At 44.1% G+C, this 12776-nt stretch overlaps 1 long non-coding RNA gene across 2 annotated transcripts; it reads right to left on the bottom strand.

The window, feature by feature from the left end:
• Nucleotides 1-9190: 9190 nt before the first annotated feature.
• LOC123086187 (uncharacterized) lies at nucleotides 9191-11905 on the bottom strand. Of its 2 annotated transcripts, XR_006440626.1 has the most exons (4): nucleotides 10875-11904; nucleotides 10690-10766; nucleotides 9855-10011; nucleotides 9191-9763 (listed from the first exon to the last, which is right to left on the bottom strand). It is a non-coding gene; the product is annotated as an uncharacterized lncRNA (long non-coding RNA). The 2 variants fall into 2 exon arrangements; XR_006440625.1 differs by having other exon boundaries at nucleotides 9855-11905.
• Between the last annotated feature and the right edge of the window lie 871 nt (nucleotides 11906-12776).

Genomic DNA, 12776 nt, shown 5'->3' with positions numbered 1-12776 from the left:
GAATCCAGGAATAAGTACAAGTGAGGAATCTAACTAGTTATGAAGCATTAGTGAATATACTTTGCAAGATATGAGATTCGAAAAGAGACAGATCCATATTTGGAAGAGTATAAACCACTTTGGGTTGAAGTGGATGGATTTTACAGATCAAAAAGACTGTAAAAGGTGAGATTTATTTACCCAAAACGAACTGCTAGGCGAGGCGGAAGGGAGGCTGAGCAGTTCCAATCTCCCGTGCCTTAACTCGACGGTGGAAGACACCTACTGCGGCATCGGAGAAGACGAGGTCCGCGGCCAGCGTGAGGACGATGTCGGAGAGGTTGCGACAGTTAAGCACTTCATCTCCGGCGTCGATGCTAGCTAGCGGTGGCAATAGGGTTTGAGCGAGGTGGCGAGGTGGAAGAAGAGATAATGACCGCGCGAGATGGGTATTTATAAGAACTACAAAAAAAGACACATCCGTGACATTTTGGGCCGAACGATTGTTTTTGTCATACTTATGACACTTCTATGACGATAATTGTGACAAAACCCGGTATCATCATAGATGTGGTGGGGTCCTACTTCTATTACAAGAAAACATGATAGAAAATGGGCTTTTCGTCCTGGGCGGGCCGGAGACGCAGCTGCATGATATCCTTTGGGCCATCCATAACGGAAAAAACCATGGTAGAAGCTAGGTCGAGGAAAATATTGGGGAGTTCCCGGTAACCGTGGGTGGTCGGGGGCCGAGCGATGCGCGTTTCTCTTCTATGTACGCGCGTGTGTGTGAGGCATTGCACTTTTACTGAACTCGAGCGAGGCGTTGGGCTCTAACTGAACCCGAGCGATTGCACTACAGGCTAGGCGTTACTGAACCCGAGCGATCGATCAATCCCTTGTTGTTAACTGAAGCCGAGTGATTCCTTCGCTACTGCTACTAACTGAAGCCGATCGAACACTGCTGCCTCCTTCCCTTGATGAACAATGAGCGTTGTTGGGGGGATTGGATGAACAGTTCCCGGTGGGGGGTTGGATGAACAGGACCCTGTGGTAGTAGAGGTTGTTGCTGCTGGATGAACAGTACCCTGATCGATCGAGCCGGTGGATGAACAAGACCCCGTGGAGGGCTGGATGAACATGACCTCATGGAGGGCTGGTTGAACAGTAGACGGTAGAGGGCTGGATGAATAGTAGCCCGTGGAGGGGTGGTTGAACAGGACCTCGTGGAGAGGGCTGGTTGAACAGTAGCCGGTGGAGGAGCGTGCGGTGGAGGCTGGATGAATAGGAGCCCGTGGATGAACAGTCACAGGTGGAGGCTGGAGGAGGTCGACGGTGGATGAACAATAGCCCGTGGAGGCTGGAGGAGGTCGATAGTGGAGATGAATAGTAGCCCGTGGAGTCTCGTTTTGCGGTATGCCACACCCCTCCCGATGAACAGGACCCCCATTTCAACCGTAGCACTCCAACACAAGTATGTTTCCTCCGTTTTGCGGTACACCACACCCCTCCCAATCAAGAGGACCCCGTTTCCACCGTAGGAGGTCTGTTTCCTCCATTTTGCGTTACGCCAGACCCCTCCCAATGAACAGGATCCCATTTAGAAAGTGGCTGGTCGAACACAAGGCCGTTTCCTCCATTCTGTGGTACGACGGGCCTCGTTTCTGTTCCATCCAAGCCGGTTGGCTCCTGATGAACACGACGACGCATTCCGTTTCGACCCAGTCGGTTGCCTCCCCATGAACACGACGACGGTGCAACTTCTCCGTTCCAACCCAGCCATGTACACGAGCCCTGGCCGTATGTATGTGCGACTAGGCGTTCGAGACCCCACCCCTATGGACGTACGTGGCTGTATTTTCTTTCTTTCACCCTGGCCACTGTATGTACGTGTACATGCTACGTGCGCGCCTCTACTACGACACGTGTGCGCCTCTACTACGACACGTGCACGCCTCTACATCGACCAGTATGTACGTACACATTCGCGACCAAAATGACAACGCTACGTACGCTTTGACCAGGTGGGTCCCGACTGTCAGACACTTCCTTGAGTGCAAAGATGTAGCTGGTGGGTCCCAGCAGTTAGGGGGGACGTTTTTACGTGAAATACGGTGGCCCATCCGGTGGGTCCCTGCTGTCAGGTGGAGGAATAATTATTTTCGGCGTAATAAGGAGGCACTTCCTTTCCGCGGCCCATCGACCCAGCTGTCAGCCTCTCCACGTATAGTACTCTTCCGATGGGAGTCGTTCGTTGACCACATTGACCACACCGCACCGAGAGCACCAAGGCGGTGGACGACCGCGAGGCCTAGGAAGGGGACGACACGGAGCCGGGGAAGACGCGGCAGTGGATGCCCACGCGGAGAGGAGTACGAGGGTTCACTGGTTCGGCTCCGGTGTGAGGCTGCCGTCACCGTGGGGTCTGGCCAGCGATGGGAGTAGTAGGGGCGGTGAGGCCTCCATGACAGCACAGCCGACCACGGGAGGCAGGAGCAGGCGGCACGACCGGTGCTGCTTTGGGTGGCTGGAGCAAGAAGACCAGAGGTTGAAGAAGCACGATGGCCGTTGGATGGACATCATACGGTCACTGGAGCTAGAATCGTTCATATTGACTAAGTTAAAAAAGCCCTCCATCCCCATCAACTTAGTAGGCCCACATGTCAGCCTCCCACTATGATGGGTCCCAGCTAGCAGGGGGAGTATTCATTTTTTCTGCGTAATAAGGAGGCACTTCCTTCCGTGCGAAGATATAGCTGGTGGGTTCGACTGGTCAGCGGGGGGAACATTTTTTCGTGAAATACAGAGGCCCTTTTGGTGGATCCTAGATGTCAGGTGGAGGAATCATTATTTTGTGCGTAATAAGGAGGCATTTCCTTGTTGCGGCTATGGACCCAGCTGTCCGCCTCTCCACATAAAGTCCATGTCCGATGGATGTCGTTCGTTGACCACGTTGACCTCGGCGCGCTGAGAGCACCCGGGCGGTGGACGACGGCGAGGCCTAGGAAGGGAACGACATGGAGCCGGGGAAGACACGGCAGTGGCTGCCCACGCGGTGGGGAGTATGAGGGTTGACTGGTTCGGCTGTCGTCGCTGGAAAATAACAGGAGGTGTGGGTGAGTAGAGGGATAGCCAAGCCAGGGATGTGAGTATGGTGGGGCCGTGAGGCCTGCCCGGCAGCAAAGCCAGCCATGGGAGGCAGAAGCAAGCGGTTCCGCCGGCGCTGGTTTGGGCGGCTGGAGCAGGAAGATCAGAGACTGAAGAAGCAAAATTGTCGTTAGATTGACATCGAACGGTCTGACGCTGGTAGAGTCGATTGTTTACTAAGTTTCTTTTTTTGAGAAACCTTATGTACGCATGAACTTAGTAGGGCCACAAGTCAGCCTCCAAATCTGTGGCAGACAACATAGAGCCCATTTGCTATTTCTTTAATAATTTGCAGCCCATTTGCTAATTCTTAAGTAATTTATTACAACCCATTTTCTGCCCAGGACCACGGTCAAAAAATTCAACCTTATTTTGCATATTTCGGTGGAGTCCGAACTGTTGAAATCCTGAAATGATAAACATTTCTTTAAGAACTTATTGATTTGCCAAAAAATTTGTTTTGTTTTTGTAAGCAAACAAGATGTGGGACAATTGAGTTGGTTTAAGGGAAAACCAGTGGTAAAAAAGTCAGCGCTGGGAGGGAAAACAACAACAAAAATAAGGATGTAAATATGAAAACGGAACTCTATTTATTTTCAATATAATGATATGTGTATATGAACTAGTAAAACTATATGTAGAGATTAGAAAATGGAAGTAGGACATGGCGTTTCAAGAGGAAAATAGAATTGGGTTGTGTGTTTGATTCAGTACAAAAACTGCCTGCGGATGTTGTAAGACAAAATATAACTAATGCTGGGGGCCAGAGGCCAGTAGATACTTGTTGGATCTTTGTGCCTCGTTGTCTTCATGGGCTAGGCCTGTTAAAAACAAAACTAAGCTTGGGCAGTCTACAGCCTAGTTGAAACTTGCTCGACCTGAAAAAACAATATACCTGCTCAATAAATGAGAGAATTCTGCAAGTACACACTGATAACTGGGATGCAGCAGGTATATTGTTTTTTCATCGTGATAATAAGTGCATGCACTTGTTTCGAAAAATTTGGAGAACTGGGAATTCAAACGACAGGTGCTTATGCTACCCATCAAATAAAAATCAGGTGCCTAAAAATTCTTTTTGAAACAAATGATTCAGTTGTATATCCACGTCGACCCTCAGCATGATGGTTGGAAGCAAATGCCAAGTTCATACCGAAAGATCGTTAACAGCAATACCAACTTGCGGACGACAAGGTAGTACAAGTACCAATACCAAACTAGCTTATAATCTTTTTAGTCCTGGCCCTAGTGTTCGTCTGGTTGAAAATCTTGCAGAGGACCAGCTCCCGCTCCTTCTCTTGCTCTAGGTCCCCAAGGTGGTACTGGTGCATCACCCAGTTGGTCCTCTGCTGGTCAAAGTTCTTTTTTTTTGTGGGAATGGTCGAAGTTCTTGTTGGTGTGCAGCACCAGAACCTTTTTGCTTCCCATCTGCTGGCCATTGACCATCACCGGCAAAGTATTGCCGGTCTTGTGCCACATCGCGCGCATGCCGCACTCCGACTGTATCTTGCGACACGTCCACGTGCCCCTTTTGAACACCTTGGAATTGCGCTGGAAGAAATGCTTGCTTAGGCCACTCAGTGTGATACCTACAGTATTGTCGAATACAGGTTTTAGTGTATGTAGTTGGCATTTTCATTACATGTTTGGCATGTTGCAGTCACTTGTTTCACTTTTTGTTAATTGTCAAATTGTAATTGCTTCACTAGGTCTGTGTTTAAAAAGAAAAATAGAGCTATAAACAAAGGAATATGTTTGTGCAGGTAGACGGCCGATCGGTGTCTTACCTGGAAGTTTCTCAGGCTGGGTGTATCATATGTTGTGCTCGCTGTCGATGGTTGGTATGAACAAATCGATGAGAGGGTGAAATCTCGTGCTGTTAGCACTCACTTTGGCCTCAAGGTGCTCGATCAGCTCCTGATCCGTGGGATCGAACTTGACGCCAGCCGGCAGCACCGGCCAATCCTTCTTGGAGTTGCATCGGTTAATTCCAGTTATATGGTACTCAATGTATGATATATCGACTATTTTAAGTGAATGATGAAAGATTTCGACAGATAAGTGGTAGTACTCCAAATCTGAAGTCCACAATACCCGAACACACCGCTGGGATTCTTGTGTCACCTCACTCGCAGTGTGTTGTCACAACAATTCAATGTGAAGACATGACGAATAATTTGACTGACTATACTAGTACTGCTACTATACTACTTACTAGTCGTATTTAGTGTCACATTTTAACCATAGGTTTAACTAACAAAATGTCGATGCATGTCACCGGAAGTCATTGGAAACTATGTTCAAATACGAATAAAAGGATATAATTTTTGTGACATGCATTAACATTTAGTTAGTGAAATTTATGGTCAAAATTTGACACAAATTACGAAGGGGACCAGTAAACTAGGAGGGAGGTAGTAGTACGAGTAGCGCAATATACGGTATAGAGGACTAGTACAAATTTAGAAATGGGGTAAGAAGTTACAAGGTTGTGCGACAGACTTTGTAGGCTACATGAGTAATACAAAATATAATTCCCATTAGACAACACTATTCTGATCACGGCATCAGAATAATATTCTGATCACTACCAGAACTTCCTAAGTTACACGCCTGAACTTCTCTCTGTAGGAACCCGACCTTCCTGCTATCTTCGCAATCGTGTCTTCTCACGTGAATTATTCTGGTTAGTCGTGTTCTATATGATGTAAGTCTAATCTTGAAGCGGGTTTTAGCAACTAAATGCCCGTTTTAAATAGGAATCTTGCTGGTTGGGGGATTTTGCTCTTGGGTCGTGATGAACTCACATTTTTTGCAATTTTACTGCCTGAGTGGTTCGACCTAAACTTCCCCCTGTGCTAGATTGAACTTCTGTCAACATTATCCAAAAGGGGCTTGCTATATAACATTGAAAATCAATGGACGCGAGTATCATGGCCCAAGTTAATTTTTTGGCAAAATGTAAGCGGTTTAAGATCAGTTTTGAAAACCGCTTTTTCTTCATACAAAAAATGTGAATCATATTTTCGATCACATTTCTGACCCGTTTATCGGAATGAGGTAAATAATATGGCGTCGGAAAGCTGCTACAAAACCGCTCCTCCCACATGTTGAAAGTTTTCCCTAATTCCATATGGTTAAAGAGTAATTTGGAAAATCGTAAATTTTCACAAACCCAACAGCCGAGTTTGTATTTTCGATGTCATTTCTAAATGGCTAGTCCAATTGACGCAAATGATATGACGTTGGAAAGCTTATAAAAATGCGCTACTTTCTCATGTTGAAAGTTTTTCCTAATTTTGAAGGGTTTAAGAGTAATTTAGAAAACGGTACAAGTTCCACCGAGTTGGTATTTTCAAGCTAATTTTTTAACCGTACGTCCGAATGCAGCAAATGATCTAGCATTGCAAAGCTTGAGGGAATGCGATACTTTTTGGTATATATTGTTTCTCCCAATTCATTACTGTTTTAAGTCAATTTTGAAAATGGCTAAAAACATATTTTCATCGTAATTTTACAAATTTTATCGGAATAGAGCAAATAATATACAGTTCAAAAGATACGAAAAATGCAAAACTTTTTCATGTTGATGGTTTTCTCTAATTCCTAGCCGTTTTCAACTAATTTCGAAAACGGCGAGATCATTCGTTCTGCCTTCATCGCGAACCAGATTCTTCGAAAGTGCACCGCGTGAAGAACTTGAACTTCTCAGCATGTCTACTTGAACTTCACTCTGTTTTTCACGGGCTTTTTTTGCCCGTAGCTCTCCATCCACTCACCGGAATTGAGCAAGTGATATACCGGTGGAAAGCTGCTGCAAACACACAACTTTCCTGTGTTGATCAATTTTTTCATACTCGCGATGGTTTTAAAAGTTTTTCATCTGAAATTCATTCAGTGTAGTACTCGAACTTCCTGCCGTTTTCACGTTGAACTTTTGTGACGTATTTTTGTTTGTAATTTTCTCATCAATTCGTTAGTGTTACACAAATGATATTCCCTTTTGTACAAACCTCTCTCACTATATTTTTTAACTATCTCCGACCGAGGACTTGAACTTACACAAAAGATATTCCTGTCGTTTTGAAGTAAATTAGAGAATGACGAGATAATGATTTCTGTCTTCATCAAGAATGGAAATGCACTGTGTGAAGTAGTTGAACTTCTCGGGCATGTCCGTTTGAACTTCACTCTATTTTTGACGTGTTGGTTTTTGCCCGTAACTCCCAAACCACCTACCGGAATTGAGCAAATGATATACCAATGGAAAGCTGCTGAAAACACACAACTTTCATGTGTTGATCAGTTTTTCATACTCGCTACGGTTCAAAATATTTTTTTGAATGCGTAAAAATGTGTTTTTAACTGTATACATAAAACTTTTAAACCATTCATCGGAATATAACATATAATATACCGTTGGAAAGCTTATGAATAGCAGCAAGTTTTTCATGTGGACACACATTACAAATTTTTATCATTTGAGAGCAGTTTTAAAAATGGCAAAAACAATGTAGTTTTTTGCCTGTTTTTTACATATAGTTGAAGGTCGGACGTCTCGCACTAGAGATCTTGAACTTCACCGGGAGGAGCACGTGAACTTCTTGCAACAAATCTTTTAAGATTTTTGTTTTCTATTCTTATATTGTTATCTGAAACGCATTCCGTGTAGTACTTGAACTTCCCATTGTTTTCACCTCGAACTTCTGTCACGTATTTTTGTTCAACCTCTCTCACAATAATTTTTGAACTTTCTCGGGCTGAGCACTTGAACTTCTAGCAACAAGCTGTTAGCCTTTGTCTTTTCATCCTTTTTTCTTCATACAAATACACACTTTGTAGTACGTGAACTTTTGGCAGTCATCAATATGAACTCCTCTAGGTTATGTGAAAATATCTGAGTTTTTATAGACATTGAATCGCTCTACCTTTCTTATTTGAACTTCATTGTGTATTCTTAGAAATGTGAAAATTGGAGATTTTTTTGAAACCTCGAACTTCTTCGTTATTTCGAATTGAACTTATTGGTTTTTCTCTTTAGTAACTAGAAAATCCAAGTTTGTAAAATTAAATAAGAAACTGCTCTATCTTTTCTAATTGAGTTTATTGGTCTTATTTTTTAGTAACCAAAAAAATCCAACTTTGTAAAAATAAATAAGAAACTACTATGTTTTTTTCTAATTGAATTTCTTCGTTTTATTCATTAGTAACGAGAAAACTTGAGTTTTTTATATACATCGAACTGCCTAGTTTTTAAAAATTGAACTTCTTGGTTTTAATCTTTATTATTGGGGGAATCTGAGTTTTTTACATACATCAAATAGCTTCATTTTTTTTATTTTGGACTTCTTGGTGTTATTCATTAGTAACGGGAAAATTCCTATTTATACAAACAAAAAGTTTGTTATTTTAATGTGAGTTTCTTTGTTTCATTATTTAGAAATAGGAAAATGTGTATTTTTTTAAGATTGAACTACTTCGTTATTTTAGTTTGAATTTCTTGGTATTACTTACAGAAGCAGAAAAGGTGAATTATTTATTAAGATCGAACTACTCTATTAGTTTAATTCAAACTTCTTAGTTCTTTTCAAAAATGCGTAAAATGCATTCCCCCTTTCATTAATTTTTCCTTTCTCCTTTGATGACAAAGAGAACATTCTTTTTCTTGTTAGTGTTTTGAAGTGACTTTTCTAGACTTAAATTTTGTTTTGCGCTCTTTTCATATTTGTTTGTCACTTGAAGTTCTAGAAAATCACAACTCTCCGATGTTTCATCTTGCATGTTTAAATTTATTTGAACTTGCTGAGATAACACACTTGACCTTCTCGAACACAACATTTTGACCTTCGCAAAAGATAAATTAAAGCCAAAATTTTGACTGGCCGAGCATGTACAATTTTCTCCATGTTTTCAAAAATAGCCAAAGCTACATCATTGGATCTGGGTTCCAGAGCAAATTCTTTTCAGAAAAGAAAAAAAATACAAAATAACAAGCGAGATCTAGCTGAAGGAATCAGTGTTGAGGTGGAACGATGGAAGTACATTCAACCAAGGAACATCTGAATTATAGAACGGTGATGAAGACCACCTGAAGAAAAAATCGGTAGTCGCATATCTAATTTTCTTTACACGTGACCATAGCATTGGGACTATCATATTTATATGCAATATGGTTTTGAGGCTAAGGGAGGCCATCTCAAGAATACACAGGATGTGAGATTGCATACCCATGTTAATTTGCACCCCAAAAACAGCACAAAGATCACACACCCCTTGTTCCTGAACTCTAACAATCTTCCTGCACCTTATGTGACCTTCTCCCTGCCTCTGTGGTGACCTTCTTCCTCCATCTGTTCACGAGGGTAGCGGCACCAGGCATGGTTCGTCATCCTCCCTGGTCTGCACACATAGACCTGCCTCTGTGTTGAACTTTTTCATAAGAGTAGCTCAATCGAGGAAACTTACGATGACTTGAACTTCTGAAGAATACACAAGAAATGCAGAAGATTCAATGGGGGCAAGGTGATGCACATAACACACTTGACCTTCTAGAACACAACATTTTGCATATTTAAATTATTTGAACTTGCTGAGATACACTTAACACACTTGACCTTCTCGAACACAATATTTTGACCTTCACAAAAAAAGTTAAAGCAAATTTTTAGCATAGTAGTACAAGACAAACAGAGCATCCTATGCATATATTTTTTGAGATGGAAAAATACGTGTAGGGGTTCATCAGCGCGTTGTGCAGTGGGCATCGGTCGGTGGTAGTAGCATAAAGCATCGTATGCTTTCAGATCGATGTTCTTGAGTTGGTTTCAAAGAGGAGCTGCGACTTTCTGCTGCACTGTAGATTCAAACAGACAAGCATGTCCCCTCCTAACGAATGAATGGAAGGAGTGAGATGAGTGAGTCTGAATATGCATGAATATATAAAGGCCATGTTTTTTATTTGGAATCTCTGCTACAGCTGAGAATATAGACAAAAAAAGGAGAACAAGAGTGGATCTTGTTCGAAACTGTACCAACTCCAAACGGGTATATTCATCCAATGATGGAAACTGTACCGGACCAATCAAAGAAACCAAGAAAACTATACCAACTGTAGGAAATACATGCAATGTTATATATACATCTAAACTTATCTGGGTGCATTGGAGCTTCATGCACATTCTTTTTTAGCACATGATTTAAACTTATTCATACCTAGATAATAAGATTCATGTAGCAGTATGTTTGGTATAAAAGTATCTCCTCGATCGATTAGTAAGCCAATGAATTATCAAGTTCAAGTATTTTAAAGGATGCAGCGTATACTGAGATCATAAGCTTCATACAACAGTCTGTCTCGAAAATTATCTAACCAGGTATGAAGACGCAAAGAAATGAGAAACAAGGGAGAGAAAACTCCCTGAATGTAGTCACAAATCTTTTATTTAACCATTTTTCAATATAGGCAGCATAATTGATGAAAATTCTGCAGAGCATCGTACTGCATATGCATTTTTGGTAAGTACAAACAAAAGTGTGGAATCAATAATTCATAGGAGGAGCCACCTTTTTCCGTCACCCAAGTCTGTAAATGTTTTCAGCATCCACGACCCTGGGTCAGCCAGAAGTTTTTTTGTGCTCCCCTACATACACACAACAATCAACATCTAAGCTCAAAAAAAAAAAAAACAACATCTTCCACACGAACTCTGTAACCAATAGGTTGCAATTCAAATAGAACTTGAACTTACCACTCAGATAAATGCCCCAAATTCATATGACCTTTCCACTCAGGATTATTCTCCCATGTCTTCAAAACAAAAATCCCAAAGAACTTGAACTACAAGGAAGAATCTATACTAAAAATAGAAGAAACAAATTCCAGAGAACTTGAACTACCATACTAATTATTATGCTAAGAAGATGCGAACAAAACTAGAGTAGTGTTCTAGTAGCAGTCACATGAACGTTAGGAAGTGCAGCATGCTGTAAGATACGGTCTAAACAAGTTCCAGAAGGAACAAACAAGTTTTAGAAGGAAGTTGAGCTGCAGATACAGAACCAAACTGAAGATGGAGGGGGTAGTGATGAAGAAGAGCTTGGTGCGCAGCGGGGCGAGTCACGGTGGCGCACAGATACGTCTTGGCAGCGACACAGAGGCCCTAGGGGAAGCAGCGGCCAGGGCGTCAGGAATGTATTGAGCAGGGAAAAATGAAGAGGCATGCCAGCATCATAATCAGTTTTCAAACAACAACAAAAATTCAATGCTCGGTGACTCATGTACTCCACGCCGGCGAGCTCGAACGGCCGTCAGAACTTGAAGGTGGCCGAAAGCTGCAGCAAGGATCCAGGGAGGAGGCAGGGATGCATGTCAATTTCATGAAGGGGGCAGCTATGTGCTGCAACCGCTGCGTGGGAGAAGGCCGGAGTGGCAGTTGCCGTCTCCCTGCCTGACGATGGCCGCGGCCGCATCTGGCTTCAGGTATAGGGGGCGGCGGCATGAGGGGTTGCCGAGGTGGCGGCGGGCGAGGTTGATGGGGGCGGCGTCACGAGGGGTTAACGGGGGCGGCGGTGGTCTGAGTTGCAGGGGGCGGCGGCGGGTGGGGTTGCAGGGGTGGGGGGAGAGGTCGGGGCTGTTGTTCCGGAGGTGGCCGGGGGTGGAGGGTGGCGGCAGAGGTGGTCGGGGGTGGAGCGCGGCGTCGGAGGTGGTCAGGGCAAAGGGAGGAGGCAGAGGTGCGGTGGTGCTATCCCGATCCAGGTGGCGGGGTGGAGCTGTGGGAGGTTAGGGATAAGATGCGAGTGGTGGGGCTAGTTTAATTATCTTTTTTAACTGGATACCGTTTCGGGAACATGACATCGCGCCTTATTCTAATCCTGGGATTAAAATAGTGTTGTGCTATATACGGGTGACGCCCGAATAATTAGACTATAGTAATTCCTCGTTAACGATGTCGCGTCACCTCTGTCACTATAGTTAATCTTGGGTTAGTTCAAAAACGGATTCAAAATTCAAATTCAAACTCAAGTCAAACTAGTAAAGTTTTCAAATGTTAAAACTAAAAAGTACAAACGGTGACAACTAATACAAAGGTAATTATGATGCAACAAACACATTTTTATAAAATAGCTAAATGGTTTAAAATGATTTAAACAGAAAAGAAAGAAAATACAAAAAGGGAAACAGAAAACAAAAAAAGAAAGAGAAAGCCCCCCCCCCTTCCTGGGCCGTGGCCCAACTGGGCCAACCCACCTAGCCCATTCGGCCACACCCACCGGCCCAACCCCTCCCCTCAATAACCCCACCAGGGGGGAAACCCTAACCCAATCCCCGCACCCACTCACCCCCCTCCTCTCTCCCGATCTGGATCAGGATCCAGAGAAGACCAAAGCCGCCCGGTGCGCTCTCGCCACACGCCGGTGCCCGGAGCTCGACGACCCCGCCGCCAGGAGCCCTCCCTACCGGCCTGCTTCCTCCTCTCCGCCGGCCTGCCTCCTCCTCGTCGACGCCGTCCCCGTCCCCCTCCACCACGGTCCTCCCCAGCCTCCATCGAGCACGCTGCCCGTTCCCTACGCACCCCGGTGAGGACCCCGGTCCTCCTACTCCCCGTCCCCTCTCGCCGGTGCTTGCCTCGCTCCGGTGTCGCGCTCGTCGC

The sequence above is a fragment of the Triticum aestivum genome, chromosome 4A (assembly GCF_018294505.1).
Source record: "Triticum aestivum cultivar Chinese Spring chromosome 4A, IWGSC CS RefSeq v2.1, whole genome shotgun sequence".
NCBI lineage: Eukaryota > Viridiplantae > Streptophyta > Magnoliopsida > Poales > Poaceae > Triticum > Triticum aestivum.
Note: the sequence above shows the minus strand (reverse complement) of the source record. Positions and strands in the feature narration are given on the sequence as shown.